The sequence below is a fragment of the Schistocerca piceifrons genome, chromosome X, assembly GCF_021461385.2.
Source record: "Schistocerca piceifrons isolate TAMUIC-IGC-003096 chromosome X, iqSchPice1.1, whole genome shotgun sequence".
NCBI classification, from domain to species: domain Eukaryota; kingdom Metazoa; phylum Arthropoda; class Insecta; order Orthoptera; family Acrididae; genus Schistocerca; species Schistocerca piceifrons.
In genome coordinates this window covers 415,513,785-415,533,487 of record NC_060149.1, presented here as the reverse complement: position 1 = coordinate 415,533,487, position 19,703 = coordinate 415,513,785, and the positions used below count along the sequence as shown (strand labels likewise).

Below are 19,703 nucleotides of genomic sequence, written 5' to 3'. Positions count from 1 at the left end.
GGGTACATATGTGAATTTGCATTCTATTTCTGTATTGATACAGTGAAAACGATATAGTTTACTGCACGTGTGCAGTGTGTCTTCAGAACAGTTAGCACATATACGTTTTTAAGTTGTTGGTAAATGTTTTTCACTAACTGATGTTCCAGCTAGTATTAGACAATAGCGATTCATAGTATGCGATAATACTTTTCAACTCTCTATAGTAAGTGAAACATTTCTGTGAAATTAATACATAAGCTGTACTATTGTGCGTGTCGTGTTTTGCAGAGTTCATTACATTTTGTGCATTCCATGTAACTTTTTTAGTAACCTGTGTATATGTGAATAGGCAATTGTTTTTATGGAATAGAGGGCATGTCTGGGTTAATTTAGGAATTTGTAGGTAACCAGCTAGTTTAGAGACAGCCAGCTTTCAAAATATTAGCTGGTTATTTTTGTGGTGTGCTACAGTTGGAGGTTTCAAGCATCTAGAGGCACACCATTGCACATGTTGAAGGTGAGGTTGCAGCATTGAAAGTAATTGTGAGAACAGTTCACACGTTGGTGCTATATTTCGTTGAATCGTACCTCCTGGCAAAGTTACTTTCAACATCTGTCTAAATATGCACAGAATGTAATCACATTGTATCCTGCATGTTGTATGACTGGCCATGAGCGTCTTTATGGTTGTCAACATGTTAAAACATTTAGTTGTGTATGAAAAAGTGATGCAAACTTACTGCTGTGGCTTTGGTTTGTGCGTGATAAGCTTTTTTTTCCCCCCACAGCACTGTTGGGGTAATAGCGTGCATAACTTTCACATCATTTGCTTATTGTATTATCTAAAATATTGCAACCTTTTTTCTAAATTTGTGGTAAAAAGTGAGCATTGTAATTATGCATTGCCTTTGATACACATCTAATGAGAGTTCTTGGTGGTGTGATGTTTGCTTTCTCTGAGCTTTAAACCAGAAGTTGAGTATTAATGCTAATCTGTGTTGTTATCCGTGTTCATTGCCAAGAATGTGTGTTTGGAGAACAGCTTTGTATGGTAGTGAAAACAGGAACAGAAGAGAATTGAAGCATTTGAGAAGTGATGCTACATAAGAGTGATGGAAATTAGGTGGACTGATATGGTAACAAATGAGGAGATAGTCTATAAAATCTGTGAGGAAAGGAATATATGAAAAACACTGACAAGAAGAAGGGACTTGATGGCAGGAAATGTACACATTCAAGTGAACTGTAGAGGGTAAAAGCTGTAAGGGAAGAAAGATTGGAAAACATCCAGTAAGTAACTGGTGTAAGTTGCAAGTGCTGCTTCTTGATGAAAAAGCTTTGCGCAGGAGAGGCATTTGAGTCAGGCCACGTCAGACCAGTAAGAAAATTGACTGTAGCTGCAAGGGATGCTGTATGCTCTACTCCATGAAGTGTCCATTTCAACCAAAGCAGATGCAATTATATTGGCACCTAACATGAACACTGCAGTAGGAAAAAAAGCAACAGTGACATGGAAGACAAGAAATCTGAGCCATAGCATATGTTGTAGAGACAATGACAGTCTACCAAGGCCAGCAGAGAATGGAATGGAATATCAAAGATTTCCTGGGTGTATACAGAGACTGTTTGGAGACTGTCAGATTAGTGTGATGGTATGCATCTGATCTGTTTCACCTTCTTGTGGATTAGAGAGAATTTATTTTCCACGGAAATTCATCATATTCTGGGGCCTGTTCACTGGTCAAATGAGATGTTGCAGGAGATGGTGTATGACAAACATTCTAGTAGAATGACACATTTTACTGGGCCGTGATATGTATATAGAGATAACCTTTTCTGTGGCTCTTGTAGGGTGTTAAATGTGGTCTGTACTCAGCCACAGATCTTGATATAATCAACAGCACTCACTCACTTCCATTTTTCTTGAAACAGAGTACCTGTTCTTGCAAAGTGATACATACTGAGTCATGATCTATAAGGGGCAGTCAAAAAGTTCCCATTTGAGGGCATTGTTGCAGCATATATGCAATGTACTGTGACTCCAATGCGGTTACATAAGCACAGGCGTGTAGACAAGGAATGCGTGGCATTCATGTCTTTCTAATGTGCAGTAAATGCGAAAACATGAACTATGGTGACATTGACAAATGCATTCATACAGGACATATGTGCTGTTACTCTTTTCTTGGCTGTTGAAAGACAAACACTGGTGTATGTGCATCAGAGAATGTGTGAAATTAAGATGAAACGTCCAGGAAAACTGTGACTAGGAGTGCTGTTGCTTCATGATTATCAATGTCCCCATATTGCAAATGTCGTAATGCAGAACTTAGGCCAAGTCAAGTGGGAGAGACTAGAGCACACGCCCAGTAGTCCTGATCCCTCCCCTGGTAACTATCATGCTTCCAGTCCCTTAAAAAAGGCCTCGAAGGGTTCGCGATTTGTGTCAGACAAGGATGTGCAGGAGGCAGTTACAGACTCCTTTAATCAACAGCACACAATGTTTTATCAATGTTTTACCTGAGACCTTAGGCTGCATTCTGGACAGTGCACAAAATGTCAAAATCTTTGTAACACACATCTTGTAGCTAAAACAGAGAGCAGGTTTGGACTTGAAATATCTGCTGCCCTGTTGTCTGAATATAAAATACATTTTATTACAAAATAAGTTACAGTCAGTTTTACACCACAGATATGACAGACTGGAGGATATCCTTGCCAAAGAAGGAAGTTATTCAGAGGTCTGTCACGGTGAGTTCATCCCATTGGAGTGACCAGTATGAGGTGTGTCAGAAATGGTTGATGTCACCGATCTCAGGTTATTGTCCCACATGTGTTATCACTCCTTCTTCCATCGTTGCATGACTTTTTGACCTAACAGTGAGATGATAGCCTGCAGGGGTTGGGTAAATAGAGCCACATTAAGTTTCCTGGAGGCTTGCTTTGCTGCTACATCTGCTGTCTCATCCCTCTGAATTTTTACATGTCCAGGAAATCCAGTAGAACCATACTTGTTTCCCTTGGTGTTGAAGGGACAGTCAGCCCTGAATCATTTTCTCTGCTCTGTGCATTTGCTGTTGGGCTTGTATGGCACTAAGGGAAATGGAGCAGATGTTAAACATTTTCCTTCAGCAACATCCTCAAACAAAGGTATCAGCATATGGAATAGGTTATTAGATATGTGAGTGGCTCAAAGACTTCTTAAGTAATAGAATCTAGTATGTTGTTCTTGATGACGAGTGTTCATCAGAGACAAGGGTATCATCAGAAATGCCCAAGAGAAACATGATAGGATCACTGTTATTTTCTGTATACGTAAATGATCTGGTGGACAGGGTGGGCAGCAATCTGTGACTGATCGCTGACGATACTGTGGTGTACGGGAAGGTGTTGAAGTTGAGAAACTGTAGGATCATACATGAATGGCAGCTATCTCTAAATGTAGCAAAATGTAAGTTAATGCAGGGAAGGAAAACAAACCCATAATATTTGGATACAGTGTTAGTGGTGTCCTGCTCAACACTATCATGTCATTTAAATATCTGGGCATGATGTTGAAAAGCTATATGAAATGGAATGAACATGTGAGGACTGCAGTTGGGAAGGGAATAGTCAACTCCAGTTTACTGGGAGAATTTTAAGAAAGTGTGGTTCATCTGTAACGGAGATCACATATAGGATGCTGGTGCAACCTGTTCTTGAGTACTATTTGATTGTTTGGGATCCACACCAGGTTGGATTAGAGGAAGACAATGAAGCAATTCAGACGCAGGTTTCTAGGTCTGAACGACATGCAAGTATTATGGCGATGCTGTGTGAACTCAAATGGGAATCTCTGGAGGGAAGACGATAATCTTTTTGAGGAATCCTATTGAGAAAATTTAGAGAACTGGCATTTAAAGCTGACTTCAGAATGATTCTACTGCTGCCAGCATACATTTCGTGTAAGGATAAGATAGGAGAGGCATGTAGAAAGTCCATTTTTCCCATGCTTTGTCAGTAGAACAGGAAAGAAAATGGCTAGTAGTGGTACAGGGTACCCTCTGCCATGTACAATACGGTGGCTTGCGGCATATAGACTGAGCAGCTGCAAATATGTCCATTTCCTGACTGAAGGTACATGCTGTGGCTCTGCTACCCTGCATGGCTGGGGCAACCATTATCTCTCTCCTCTTAGGCAGTAATCATGTGGGTCTATTGAGATCCTGCATGACACTATCATCCTCCTGAACTTGCCAATATGTACTTGCAAAACAATCATATGATTCCAATCAATGAGAGCAGCTGTCTCACTGAATGCTAAACAGCAGTCTTATTGGCCATGATCCTGTCACTGTCGTATTTCTGACACATGCTGGTAGACATTTTCCTGTACCTGAGGCATAATATAATCTTCTCACAAACAACTACATACAAATGTGACTTCTGAATGAGAAACCTGCTGTGTGATCTTTTGTTATATACAGAACGTTAATACCATTCTCCCTTTCTACTTTGTGCACTTGTCCTGAAATGCTAATCATTTGCATATACAAGCATGTAGATCATTTTATGCTGCTATGACCTTTGTTGCAATTTTAATGGCCAGCTTTGTATTTACTAATAGGGAAGGAATAATGTAATGTTCCACATCAGTAAACATAAGACTGAATGTTCTTTTTCTGAATTATAATTTCAGTATTTGTTTATTGTAATGGCCTATGTGCTGATGTTATTGACTGAACTTTGCTTGAGCCTAAGTTTTTCAATTCTTGTCAGCGCTTCATTGACATTGGTCAATGTAGGATACTGAGATTCTTTCACATCCTCAATTTTGTCATGGCTGTGTTGTTAGTCAAGTTCATTTTTTGTTCCTTTTTACCTGCTAAGTATCTTGTAATTTTTTTACAGCTTTTGGAGAGTTTGTAACAGCAGCTGAGTATTCCATTTTGAGGTGCTGTTAGGAGAATCTGGGAAAGTAAACCCTGTAAATTTTGTGTTCTGGCAAGAGCTTATTTGAAGCTTTTTCCTTCAATGCACCAAGATATTAATTCATTTACATGTGAGTATTCATTTTAATGCCTCAAAAATGCAATGCAAGACATGCATAATTCAAGTCACTTTTTCTAAGTTACAGCTCATTGACTTTAGGTCCAAAAACATTTGTGCCATGTCATATGTTTAGACTACAAGCAATAGCCCTATTCAGTCATAGTTCATTCCATCAACTCCCAGTACACAATATACGGTGGTGGAAAAAAATTGCAACACCAAAAATAATTAATTTAGGGTAATGAAATTTTGGGAATACATTTGTCTAGGTAACATATGTAAGTGATTAACATTGCAAGATCACAGGTTAATGTAAGCACAAGATAAGCCATTGCAAATGTGAAATGCTGGTATATTAGTAACTGGTGTAACTGCCAGAATGTTGAGCGCAAGCATGCAAATGTGCATGCATTGTGTTTTACAGGTGGCAGTTATCAGTTTGTTGGATGAAGGTCCATGGGTGTTGCATGTGGTTGGTCAATACAGGGATGGTTAGTGCTGTTTGTGGATGACGTTGGAGTTGTTGTCTAATGAGGTCCCATATGTGCTCGATTGGGGACAGATCAGGTGATCAAGCAGGCCAAGGCAACATGTCAACATCCTTTAGAGTATGTTGGGTTACAACAGCGGTATGTGGGCAAGTGTTACCTGTTGAAAAACACCCCCTGGAATGCTGTTCATGAATGGCAGCAGGTCAAATCGTCAAGCTGATGACCAAATTTGCATTCAGGGGGCAGGGGTAACCATGAGAGTGCTCCTGCTGTCCCAGATGATAACTCAAGGTGTAGGTCCAGTGTATTTAGCATGCAGATAGGTTGGTTGCAGAGCTTTAACTGACCACCTCCTAACCAACACACAGCTATCACCGGCACCAAGGAAGAACCAACTTTCATTGGAAAACAACAGACCTCCACCCTGCCTCCATTGAGCTCTTGCTGGACACCACTGAAATTGCAAATGGTGGTGGTTTGGGGTCAATGGAATGCATACTACAGGGCCTCTGGCTCGGAGCTGTCCTTGAAGTAACCAATGTGTAACAGTTCGTTGTGGTGCTCTTGTGCCAGCTGTTGCTCAATTTGGTGCTGCAGATGCAGTATGATGTGCCAGAGGTATACGCCAAACATTATGGTGCAACGTGGCCATCCCGAGTCTGGTCTTCTTGCAACCGTACATTCTTGTGACCACTGCTACCAGCAATAATGTACACTGATTCGTGCAAAGTCTTTTTCCAGTACAGCAGAAGGAATATTAAGCTTCTTGTAGCTCTATTCCACAACCTCGTTCAAACTCAGTGGCACCTTTTTCACCTTAAAGGCATTATTGAAACTCACTACTTCCAGTCTCAAAGGTAACTGACACTCATGACCATTACAGTGTGTATTTAAAGCAAAGTTGATTTGCTTCCTCATAGTGGCACTGCTAACGCCACTTTTATGCGACTAATGTGAAATTTGAATATACATCGTCTTTCAGATGTAGAAACATGTGTACCAACTTTTGTTTATGTCGCACAACTCCATCTTGGTGTCGCAATTTTTTTTTGCTGTGAGTCTATGCTACCGAAACTTTGCATCGTAATGTCATTGTTTATTTTAGGAACAAAAAGAAAAAAAAATCATGGGTATTACTTGTTTTACAGTAAAGGATCCCACTAAAATGTTCAATACATATGTGATCTCCTGATCATCAGCTTTGTTAATGGTAAAATGCACTCAGTTGAAAGTCTTGTTACAGGAGGTGTTGAATGGCTCCGAAGATACTTTGGACTTTGCCGGCCTAAATTGTCATTTTGAATTGAACAAATGAGAGCAAGTTGAATGGGAGCAAACTACAAAGGAGATTTGAGGGTTCACAGCTTAATAGTGCAATTTAAGGGCATTGACAATGTACAAAATTTACGTACAGGTACTATTTCGTTTGTTTGTAAATAATAAATTTGTGTAAAACAGAGAAAAACATTAGTATTCATTGGTGTCATATTCACATCATGAATCATTGCACTTTTGCCTCTGATATTTGTAACAATAAAGTAAAGCATCTTAAATTTCTTAATAAGTAATCAGTTGATATGATCAATTGGAAATATACTGTCGGATTGTAAACAGAAGCAAGCCAAATACGAAGGCAGCATTATTAGTGAAGTACACCACTTAGAATTGAAATCATGTTTATTACTGACACCAATGTAAAACCAGGACAGAAGTGAACTCCTGGATGGATATTACAACTATTTATATGTACATCAAATATTCCAGAATGCTGGTATTTATACAAACATTGTACACTGCAAAATATACACACGATACAAACATACAACTTTTTAAGAACCTCCCAGAAATGATAAATGTTAAGTAACAAATAATTAACTGTGGTCGGGTTTGAACTAGTGACTCACAGCATGCCTACCAGTAATGCTAACCATTATGCCACACTGTATGCACCACATCTTATGACATTGCTCCCTCTTGTGGAGAAACAGCAGCCTACTGTTTGAGAGGCTCTTATCAAAGCCAACTACAGCATCCTGGATCTGGATCTTGTCAGTCGTCCTGTGTACAGTGACACTTATGGATCCTTATGTTCAGGTTGTCTTGTTGCATCCTCTTCACTGTGGTCAGCATCAAGGATAGCTCTTCCTGTCAACACTTCATGACCATTAAATGGGTCTTGAGTTTCCCTGAACTTCCCATTGTTAATCAGCAACTGTGATCAGTATCAGAGATAGCCCTTCTTGTTTAAGCTTCATGATCACTGAATGGGTCTTCAGTTTCCTGGAACTTTCCATTGTTAATCAGCAACTCTGGACTGTAGTAGGGCTTCTTACGGAGTACATGGACAACTTCTGTGTGATTTTGTATTCTTGACAAAGGTTCATTATTATTATTATTATTATTATTATTATTATTATTATTATTATTATTATTCATATGTGAAATCTGACAAGTGATGAAGGGCATGATACAGCATGAAGTACTGCTTTAGTAACTTTTCCAGTAGTTAGTTTTCCACTCCCAAGCTGTATCTCACTGGCTGGTGCTTGCCATTGCAGTGCTCTCAGTCTTTCTTCTGGGTATCTGGTATCCGTATGGAGCCCAGCTGCCTTCGTTCTGTGATCCTGGTGATGAGGTGTTTCACACAGTCATCTCAAGTATCATCCCACTGAAACACAGACAGCATATCCATGGTCATGTCAGTCTTATGACCATCGAGCACAAAGAACAGAGTGATTCTTGTAGTGACTTGCTTCTCTCTGTTGTATGCAAATGTTATAACAGGCAGTATTATATCTCATTGTTTCTGTTCTACATCAACACACATTAAGAACATCTTTCCATTGTCTTATTAAAGCATTCTGTAAGGCCATTTGTCTATGAGTGGTAGGCAGTTATGATCCTGTGTGTGATGTTGAAATATGAAATTACCTCTAATACTATAGTTCAATTCTTTTATCTTGGCGGTTCACGCATGCCCGCCCAGACGCGGGAGATTGCTGCGTTGCCAGTTGCACGCACCAAGAGAAGCAGCGCCATAGTACAGTTTGCAAATTTACGTTTAGGGGGGGAGCGCGCAGTTTATGATTTAAATCCACCAGGGCCGCATTAACCCTTTCGCTGCTACAGAGACGTGCTCCCCGCATTCCGCGCTGTGCACGATTTTGTCATCACTGCACTGCTCGCCTGTGCAGACACATGGTGTTTCGACTGCTTTGACACACTTTATCATTCAATTTCACAAAAACTATTTGGCCCAATAATTTGATTTTTACACATCTTCTTGACTGATACCTTCCACCCATAAATGACTTAATTTTGTTTCGATGTTCAACACAGTTATTGTGCAGCATTAGTTGTAGTAAACAATTGCATGAAATTTTGAAGAGTTTGCAGAGGTAAAAGTCCATAGTGTATACTTTCCGTATGGTCGATTTTAGTTGCCAGTAGAAATTTCAAAAAATTACATTCAAATGAATAAAATTCATGAAATAAGACACTTCAATATTGTTTTTAAATAAAGAAAATATTAAGCACTTAACAAGGTTTGAACTCCGAACCATTCGCTTTCCAGCAAATCATTTTAACCATTACGCAAACACATCTCGTCAATCAATGAACCATTCGAAGGACTTTAAAAGAGCACGCAAAATACCGGCAAACACTGTTGATATGATTATGATTTACTCACGTTTCGTTGAAGTACAATAGGAAAGAAACAATTACCGCTGTTCTTTATTGCTAAAAAGCGGTTAGTGAGAATGATACAAACACGTTTCCTTGGTATCACCTGGATTAGGAGGCTTATTGCTTGTTTGGGTTAATTAATTAACAGAATATGAAGCAATTGGTATAAAAAATGCTTTTTCCAAACTTTCTATAAAAGAAAGTCTGCTATCAAGACATTGCTTTTGTTCAATTACTTTATTTATGACTGAACGTTTCTAAAACTGACGACACTCATCCATGCTCTGCACTGCAGTCGAGCTCTGGCAACGTCGTTCTCTGTTCATTGGCTGATTGTGTTTTGTGATGCCAGATGTGCAGAATGAACCTAAACTCGGCTGCTGTCGTAAATGACGCGCACTTTAATCTTCGCTGGAAAACTTTTATATGATCAGAGATCTTCCCACTGGGTGCTTCATACTTGAAAATGACGTTTTCTGCAAGGAACTTCGCAATTTCTGGGGCATCATCTCTTGACACAGATTTAGAGTCTAGCAGGTGAGGCTGTCATTGCAGATTGTTATCCATGGACTCCATTTATTGGCTCTGGGAATCTCCCAAAGAGGTTGATTCACATCTGGTGGAATGGCACTGCTTCAGATGGAATTGTTATCAAATGTTCTGGTGGTAACTGTGGCATCTGCTACTGTCATTGGAATTCGTCACATTGGCTCACAGTGTCTAATGGATCAGAAGAGACCTGGTCAGCGATGCCTGCGTATTATTCTGTTTACAGTCTTCATGAATTCCATGTGACCAGATGCTGGAGTGTCATGGAAATAGTTTAGAATAGCTGGCTGCAGATGAGCTGGTATAACTTGTGACGATTTCCACCTCATTGAATCCTAGTTCCTCTTACACAATGTTCCAGTTATTAATTAGACTTCTTCTTTCGTTTGTTCCTCCTCCTTCAAGATTTATATGGTTTACAGCAGTGCTGTATCTTTCCTCTGTTCATTAGCAATGTTATTTAATGCAGTAATGACAGAGATTTCATCCATACTGCTGTGTTCTGCCAAAAGATTTGTTGAAAGACAGACAGTATCCTTGCATTTGTATACCATTGTGATCTCATATCCCTGAAGCCTTGGTGCTCATCTCACCATTAGACCTGATGGATCCTTTAAGCTAGCCAACCACCATAGCGAATTGTGATCCATCACAACAGTGAATGGTTTTCTGAATAAATATGGTTGAAACCTGTTGATTAGATTAGATTAGATTAGATTAGTACTTGTTCCATAGATCATGAGTACGACACTTCCTAATAATGTGGAATGTGTCAGGTTAATTAAAGTGTCTATACAAGATATTACATTACACAAAATATTACATGACACTGAATATTTTTAATTTTTTTTTGTGGGGATTGCGGAAATTACCCACTTACTATATCCAAAAATTCATCGAATGAGTAGAAGGAGTTGCCATTAAGAAATTCTTTTAATTTCCTTTTAATGCTATATGGCTATCTGTCAGACTTTTGATGCTATTAGGTAAGTGACCAAAGACTTTTGTGGCAGCATCATTTACCCCCCTTCTGAGCCAAAGTTAGATTTAAGCTTGAGTAGTGAAGATCATCCTTTCTCCTAGTGTTGTAGCCATAGACACTGCTATTACTTTTGAATTTGTTCGGATTGTTAAAAAAAAATTTCATAAGTGAATATATATATTGTGAGGCTACAGTGAAGCGCTCTAGCTCTTTAAATAAGTGTCTGCAGGATGATCTTGGATGAGCTCTTGCAATTATTCTGATTACACACTTTTGTGCAATGAACTCTCTTTTACTCAATGCGGAGTTACCTCAGAATATGTTGCCATACAAAAGCAGAGAATGAAAATAGGCGTAGTAAGCTAATTTACTGAGATGTATATCTCAAAAATTAGCAATGACCCTAATAGCATAAGTAGCTGAACTCAAACGTTTCAGCAGATCTTCAGTGTGTTTTTTTCCAATTCAACCCCTCATCAATGCGTACATCTAGAAATTTTGAATGTTCTACCTTAGCTACCCATTTCTGATCGAAGTCTATTTTTATTAATGGTGTCATTCCATTTACTGTGTGGAACTGTATGTACTGTGTTTTGGCCCAAAAAACTGCAAGGCACTTATTCTCAGTTGTAGGATAGCTCCTCTCAGATTTGGAGAATACTCTGGAGGCATAAGCTATCACTTTTTCGGTGCTTTTCTAAATTTGCACTAGAGTTGTACCTATCCCATCACCTCTAGCACCAGTGTGCAGTTCTGTCTCATCATTCTTGTTGTACAATGCTAGGGTGGGAGGGCATCTCTAAGGGCAAAGAAAGACCTTCCCTGCACTTTCTTCCAGGAAAATTTGGCCTGTCCTTGCAGGAATTCTTTGAAAGGATGTGCCTTGGTGCAGAAGTTCTTTATGAACTGCTGGTAGTATGAACATATTCCAAGAAAACTTCTCACATCACAAATGTGTGGAGGAGTTGGAAAATGTGTAATTCCCTTATTTTCTCTGGACTGGGGTGGACTACAATGCCATTCACTAGATGATCCAAGATTTTTATTTCTTGAGCAGCAACGGGGCACTTTTTCACATTTAGGTGAAAGCCTGCAGTCTGAACACACGTTAACATGATTCTCAAGTGGCTTTACACATTTTTCAAACATCTTAAAAAAAATGATTGTGTCAGCCAGAGTGCAGAGACAAATTGTCCATCAATCATTTGAAGCTGTCTGGAAAATTGCACAGTCCAAATGGCATGACTTTAAACTCACAGAGGGGAACAGGAGTCATGAAGGCAGTCATTTCCCAGTCGGACTCATCTACGTCAATTTCCCATTAGCCTCCCTACATGACCATAGTTGAGAAATAGTTTGCTCCTTTATAATTTTCTAGGGTGTTATCTACGTATGACAATGGATAGAAATCTTTCTTCCTAATTTGGTTGACTCATCAGTAGTTGACTCAGAAATGCCATGTGCAATCCTTCTTCTCCCCTAGGACCACAGGAGAGAGCCAAGGACACTCTAAAGATTCAATGCTGTCATCTTGCAGCATCTTCTCCACTTCCTCCTGCATTGCCTGTTGTTCGCCGGCAACACTCTATATGAGCACTGCTAATTAGTGGATGATGTTAGTCTGGTGCTTTAACATTGCTTGCTTGATCTGTCCTTTCTCCACTCTGGATTTGAGAGCTTCTGAAAATTGACACAGAATGACTGTAATATGTTGATGTTTCTTCGTCAGTCCAGAACCTATTGACAATTCAATTGTAGCTTGCTCCCTTGCATCAATAGTAGAGCACAATTCTTTATCCATGGCCCTAAGCAACACTTCCTGGACTGGTTCAGTTGTCCATATGCACATACCTTTAGGGATGAGTTTTGGCTGCTCATGAAAATTAGTAAACTAAAGTTCTCCTTGCCCACCTACAGAACTTATTATAATCACAGGTGTCTAAATTTCTTTTGTAAGCCTCAGCAGCTTTTTGCACTCAACAAAATCTTCACAGTGTAACTGAGCATCTCAAATAATGGCTGACCCTTATCTCATTGATGATGGCTAGATAACATCATCTTCAATGGCAAGCAGCCTCCCAGTGCAATCTGCGTTGTGTGTGCTAGTTGGAATAACTGTATCAGTCTGGAGCTCTGATCTTCGCAGTCTATGGTTTCTTGTGATGCTTCCAAAGAGTCCCATTTGAGTACATTATGACTACATTATACTAAGATAACAAACTTGAAGGGCTATATTCTGTCATTGACAGTTATTCTTGTTATACATGTTCATGTCAGTTAAGCAAATTTCCCATTTGCAGTATTCAGCACAATCATTTTTGTATCACAGAACACAGTCTTTAGCTCACGTCAACAAGCATTGGACCTAACAGAAAAAGAATCCACTGAGTTGATTAGTGTCCAGACAGGTTGGCCATCAGTGAGATTGTGATGTCTTGGTGACTGTCATCCATGGAGAATTTTCATCTGTAGTGGCCACACCTCTATAGATAGTCTCCTCATGTAGTTTTCCTAAATTCAGTGACTGGGTGAGCAGCTAGTGCCTCTTTAGGGAGACAGGGGAATGGCTAGTGTGTGTTGAGGAACAACCTCATTGAGGGTGCAGTGATCTGCTTTGTCCTACAGGTTGACTACAATTGTCTGCAGTTGAGTGGCAGTGGTAGAACTATTATGATGGTTGACTTTTGTAGTGCAATAGTCGTGATACAGTTGTCTTCTCTCTCTGGAGTAGAGCACATGTTTAGGACATTCACAGTGAAAACATACTGGTGTGTTGTTCTCCTGCATCCAGATGTCTGTTTTTCCACTAGGTGTTATTCTTGATGGAGGAGTTGATTGTACCTGTGTTGGTCCTATGCTGGGTGGTTGTTTCGTAGTTAGTCAGTATAAGTCCAAGTTGGCAGAGTCTATTCTTCATGGCATGTTTAACTGTGGTGGAGGTTGATGTGAAAGATCAATACACCTGTCTCTGACATTCGCTACTACCTCCTGTAGTATGGGATTGACATTCATGACTGCTATCTCTTGGGTACACGGTTTGACATTTCAGGCGGCCGTACACTATTGTACCTTTTTGTTTACTATTTGGGCTATGAGAGAGGCAAGTTTGTTGTGTCCTGCCCACTTGTCTAATATAGGGCACCTAGGAAAACTGCTTTCTCAGATTGCTAGACAACAGTTCAAGCAAATTGTTTTATTTCAGAAAATTAAATGACAACACTTAACTTTGAGGATTTGTGAAGATGAGTCGCAAGCAAATGGTGATGGACAAATAAGAAATCTCTTCAGTATATACAACTCATAATACAAGAGAAGGGATACAGTTATTAAGTCACTGCTGTAGAGCTCGTAGAACGGCTAGTATTCAACTGGGCCATAGCCAGCCAGTGCAGCACTTATGTTCTCTTTGCCTGGAAGCTGCTGCTGCCTCGGTGTCGTCCTAGAGAGGGCTCGGTCAGCATACTATTGGCTGACATTGTCTTCACAGCCCTCTCTGCTCTGCCATTCCTGACCGTCATGCTGGAACTTGACTTTTACGCTGAAACAAAGCCCATGGTAGTTCTACAGTTGCTATAGGGACAAATTTCGGCAGTCAGTCATACTTCTTTTGTCCAACACTTTTCTGTTGCATTTGCTCAATTTTCTGGCATCATTTGATAAATTCCTCTTTTGTAGTGACATCCTTTACCAGAAGAGCTTCATACATATCTTCTATGATTTCTTTCATCAAGTGTGAGATTTTGTCACCTTCTGTCATATTCAGGATGTGATATAGAGCCAAAACATTCAGTATGTATGAGTGTCTCATTTCACCATGACATTAGTCAGTGTTCCTCAATTGTTTGTCTGCTAAGTGGACTTGCTGCTGATTGTTGCCAAAAGTTTTCCTTAGTTTAGGTAGGAGCTAGGTGTTCTCTCACCTACTGAGCTTCTCTTTGTTGTTCTCGAACCAACGCTGGGCTGTACCCTCCAAGAAAGTCACACTTTCCAAAAATATCATGTCATTCCTCCTGTTGTATTTTGTGACTTGGTCAAATCCTTTCAGCGATTTCATCAGATCCTGACCACCATCTCTGGAAAACACTTATGGATGCCTGATGTACAGCTGACTTACTGCTGTTTTGGAATCCATTGGTTGCCTGAGTGTATAAATCTTAAGAGTGGTGTACTGTTTATATTCTGGTGCTTTTACATGCAGGTGATGGCTTTTACATTACTTAATTGGAGCCACAGTGATGTATATCTTTTGAAATATCTATTGTCTCCACCAAACAGTATAACATCATAATCAGAATCAAATCCAAATCCCAAGCCTGGCTTATCAATGAGATATAACACTTAGCGCTGAAAGCACACTTACTACTGACACCAACACACTGACAGAAGAGAACTGAACTCCTGGACAGCGAGTGAAGCAATTTGTATGAACGTAGGATAACCCAGAAAGTTAGTATTCATAAAACATAAAATATTCCAGGATATACTCACATTACAAACATAAGATCTTTCAAGAACCTTCCAATAATGATAAATACTAAATAAAAAATAACTGCTGGTGCTCAGGTTTGAAATGGTGACTTGCAGCATGCCTTCCAGCAATGCTAACTACTGCACCACACTGCATGCCCCACGGCTCGCAACACAGTGGCATTTCACCTAGTTGTTAGGTAGTTATTTGTGTCCATCAGTGCAGCCACAGAACTGAACTGAAGTCCATGTCTTTTGTGAGTTACAGTTTTTCTCACTGTACTGAAACACTTTTTAGCACTTTTAGTGACATGTGGAGTGTACCAATTGGCAAAGTATCAGGAGTTCACCATCCTTGCCCTGTACTTTGTTACCATTTGAATCGATGCACAAATATGCTCAACATGTTACACCTTACAAATAAATCTCAAAGACTCATCTTCATCACAAATAAAATCTTTAGACTTCTTTGTATTGTGGTCTTTGTGACAAATTAAAATTGTGTTTTTCCTTTTGCAAATATTCCACATAGTGTAAAATACAAAAAAGTGAAAGAACAACTTCATCATTTATACACACCATATTTCAGTCACTCAATAGTGTTTGCTCAACATACAAAGTCTGGCTTCTTTATCAAGAGATTTCTTAGTTTATATGGCCGGATGCATCTCTGCCATATTTTCAATTGCAGAATGACCACAAAAATTGAATTTTCTCATATCTGTTCAGATAGAGCTACAAAAAGTGCTGACAAAAATCTATGCTTGTGATGTGATTAGTGGCCCAGTACCTGACAGCTTGCTGGGAGATCTCAGATTTTGTCTCTCTCTCTCTCTCTCTCTCTCTCTCTCTCTCTCTCTTTCTCTCTCTCTCCCTATCTATCTATCTATCTATCTATCTATCTACCTACCTGCCACCCCCTACCCCTCCAATGCTCATATAGATATGTATCGCAATTGTGTAACAGATTTTATGCAGTGTGCTAGTTACAGGCATAGCCAGCAAACACAGCAGAAAAATGACTAGCAAGTTGTGTACATCAGCCTGTAGTAGTCTAGTCAGTTTAACACTATGCAGTTTTGTGTTTATGATAGCTTCTCTCTTGCTGGTGAATATGATTCCATTTGCCTGTTGTATCTACTACAATTGAGACATTACAAATTCAGGATATTTTACAGATATCTAATGCTGGTACTATAACTATTAAAATGTTCTGTAATATTATAATACAATCATTGTGATTTTTGTCATAATGCACGCAGAAAGAATAAGAATTTACTTTTAAAACAGCATGAAAAGAAAAAAAGAACTACTTGTCTGTATAAGATCATGTGTAACTTATTATTTACCTTTTCTTTAAGAAAAGTTACAAATTTTAAAAACTGAAAGGATTTTAACACCTGCCGTTCTGGTTACATATAATGCTTCCTGCAGTGAGCTTTTACATTAAATGCAACATGATTCTGCTTAATAGTGCAGGACAATTTCTTATAAATATTCCAACCATGTTTTCAACTTTGCAAATTGAAGCTGAAGAATAAACTGTTATTTTCTTTTGAATAAACTGTTATTTTCTTTTATTGCTACACAGTCCACCTTATTATCCGATTTCTAGAGAGAGAGAGAGAGAGAGAGAGAGAGAGAGATAGGTTCACATAACTTTTCTGCATGCGAAATTTAATTTTAAGATATGTGTAAGTTAATAATTATTACTCTGTTATCCTGTGTATTTCTACCAAGACTGAGGTCAAACAACTGCCTCTTCATCTCCTTGTATTTAATCTTGGTTTTTGCATTGTTTAGTGAAGAATGGACAAAAAAATTAAATTAATGGAAACCATCCTTTGAAATTTAGCATTTGAGTACTATGATTTGTTCCATTCATATGTGTAAATCATGTTGAAGTTTACAACTCAGCAAGTAATCTAATTTCTCCTCTATTATCTAACCAGACTAGTACATGTTACATTGTTGGGGACAGTTCAGATTGATGATCAAATCTTTATCTGCAGAACATTTATACAATAAGAGTTGGAGCTCTCATTTCATCTATCCCATTTTTTCACAAGGAATTAGTATTAGGGACCTGCTAATAGTGTGTGTTCTCATGTTTGTTTGTCTTTGGAAATGTTCTTGACAGCTGTCCATTGACAAACATGATGCAGAGATTGAGCAGTGTTGGACCAGTGCAGTTGCTTAGCATTATGCAGATTTTGTGACATGCCAAGCCTGTACCATTATAAAGATAAAAGAGAGTACTTTGTTGTATTAGGAAATTTTGCTTATCAGTGTAATATGGCAATAATATGTCTTGTCTGTAGACCTTTGTCACCACAGGATGTTTTTTAATTATCAGTAAAATTGTAACCATACACAAAAAGACATAACAACACTTTATTAAAATACTAGAACAGTTTATGAAAAACATTCTATTACTTTAGTGCACTCTAGTGGGCACAATTGAAACTAAAATCACAGTCCCCCTATCCAGTATCGTCCTCTATTGGCTGACACAGAAACTACGTACACGTCCAGTCTCGCATCACCATCTGTCACTATCCAGCTCTGAGACACATCTCCCACTTAACCACCTCCAAGGCAGGATCATTATATGGTGCCACGCCTCAACCTGTGCTTTTTATCATCACTACTAATCAAGGAATTAATTTTCTTAAGATGCTTATCTCTTTGAAGTCCTGAATTTTATATATCTTAATATCTATGAAATTGAGCACCACTGACAAAAATCAAGTACACCTCCATAACTTTGTGATCAGTATTACACAGAGAACCTGGGTTATATCCATTACTGTCAGGGATTTGTCCTTGGTGGGAGGACCAGAACGGGGTGGACTCGGCCTCTTGATGCCAGTTGAGGACCTAGTTGAAAGAGAGGTTGTGGCTCCAAGGTCAAGAAATGTGACAATGACTTGGAGAGTGGTTTGTTGATCTCATGCTCCTTCATATCACATCCAAATGATGTCATTGGAAGAGGATGACATGGTGATCAGTGCAGAGTTTTGATTTGCTTTTGCTTTGAAGAAGTCAAAGATGATAGTTGACTACTAAAGAGTAAATGCAATCCCTACTTTCCCTATTTAAATATTCTTTTAAATAATGTGCTTACCTAAGTTTGCTTTTAAGTCAATGCAAACTGCTCCTCTGTTGAACAAATGTGGCTGCAGGTGAATTAACATTAATGTTAACTCTTGCATATCTTGGAATAACATTTACTGCAAGACATTGTTTGCTACTTTTCATATTATGCTTTATTATTTTCCCTGCCCACAGAAATTTCTTAAATCCATAAATTGCTACATATTTGCAGTAAGATTCCACATAAAACCAGGAAATATTTATTTTACTGTAAATACATTAATGGACCAGAAAACTTTAGTAATCAAGTAATTATTTGGTAGTCAGTGATGACTGTCGTTATTTAGTATACTGGATTCTGAAGATGGAAATTGTTGATAGACTGAATTATTAGCAAAACAAACTTCTTAAATCTTCCAAATGTCTGACTAGGCAATAAGCTAATAATTTTTGATGTCATAGTGAAATGACAGAATAACAGAAACAGCCAGTCCAAATTGCAAAACAATTTATTAATTAATTGTACTAACCAGTCTCAGCCAAAGCTACCCTCTTCAAACCAGAGGCTGTGTGTGTGGTGGTGACACCCTCCTTGCTACCAAGATGCCTGAGTATCTCTGACTATTCCTCCAAATTGGTACTCAGGCTGGGTGGGAAATCTGTATCAGTGTTGGGTACTAGACCCATCCCCCCTTAATTGGCATATATTACCAGAAATGGCTTGGTCTGTACTGACTTCATTGAGGATGGAGAGAGAATGGTGCTGTAATTCCTGTTGAAATCTCCTGTGGCATTACCTCATCATGTTCAGATGGGTTGAATTTTGGTACTGTCTTTGGAATGCCTGGCCAATCAACAGTTTCTGGGATGCTGTTTGGTTTTTCCTGCAGGGGAGTGGGTGCTGGTAATGGTCCAGATTGTAACAATGGTTCAGCTTCCATGTGCACTTCAGTCTGGATATGTTCAACTTCCACCAATAGTTTAGTGTGGGGGTCTGTGGAATTGGTGTCATTGTTGACCCCCTGTGGGCACCTAAAACAAAGTCAGAGGTGGTAGCAATGGCAGACAGTCTATTAGTCAGGCTTGTCTCACACCTAGTTGCATCAGTCACACCCAGTTGACTGCGGAAGGGGGGCAGAAAGGAGGCATTATTTCTCGCTCTGGTTGTGGCTGGCACTGAATTTGACGTCTGGCTATTTGCTCCTATCCAGCTGCAACCTCAAACATTTGGTGCTCCCTATAGCTGTCAGTGGAGCTTTGTGTCTGCCTGGGATTCTGTTTGAAAATGAGCCCAGGTATGGGAGCTCATGTGGTAATAAGGCTATGTGCATGTTCAGTGTGTTTGCTCAGTCGGGCACAGCAGGTCAAAGAGGGCACTGGGTCTACACGTGTAAAATTTCAGCTGGACTACATCCAGA

General features: G+C 39.2%; 1 protein-coding gene across 1 annotated transcript in view; it reads left to right on the top strand.

The window, feature by feature from the left end:
* The window catches only part of LOC124721255 (alpha-soluble NSF attachment protein), a 64,940-nt gene extending 58,062 nt beyond the window's left edge, over window positions 1-6,878 (top strand). Inside the window, exons 6-7 of the transcript XR_007006305.1 lie at window positions 4,873-5,023; window positions 6,748-6,878. The gene's annotated coding sequence lies outside the window, so the exon portion shown is untranslated. The remainder of the gene's footprint in view (window positions 1-4,872; window positions 5,024-6,747) is intronic.
* Window positions 6,879-19,703: the final 12,825 nt, after the last annotated feature.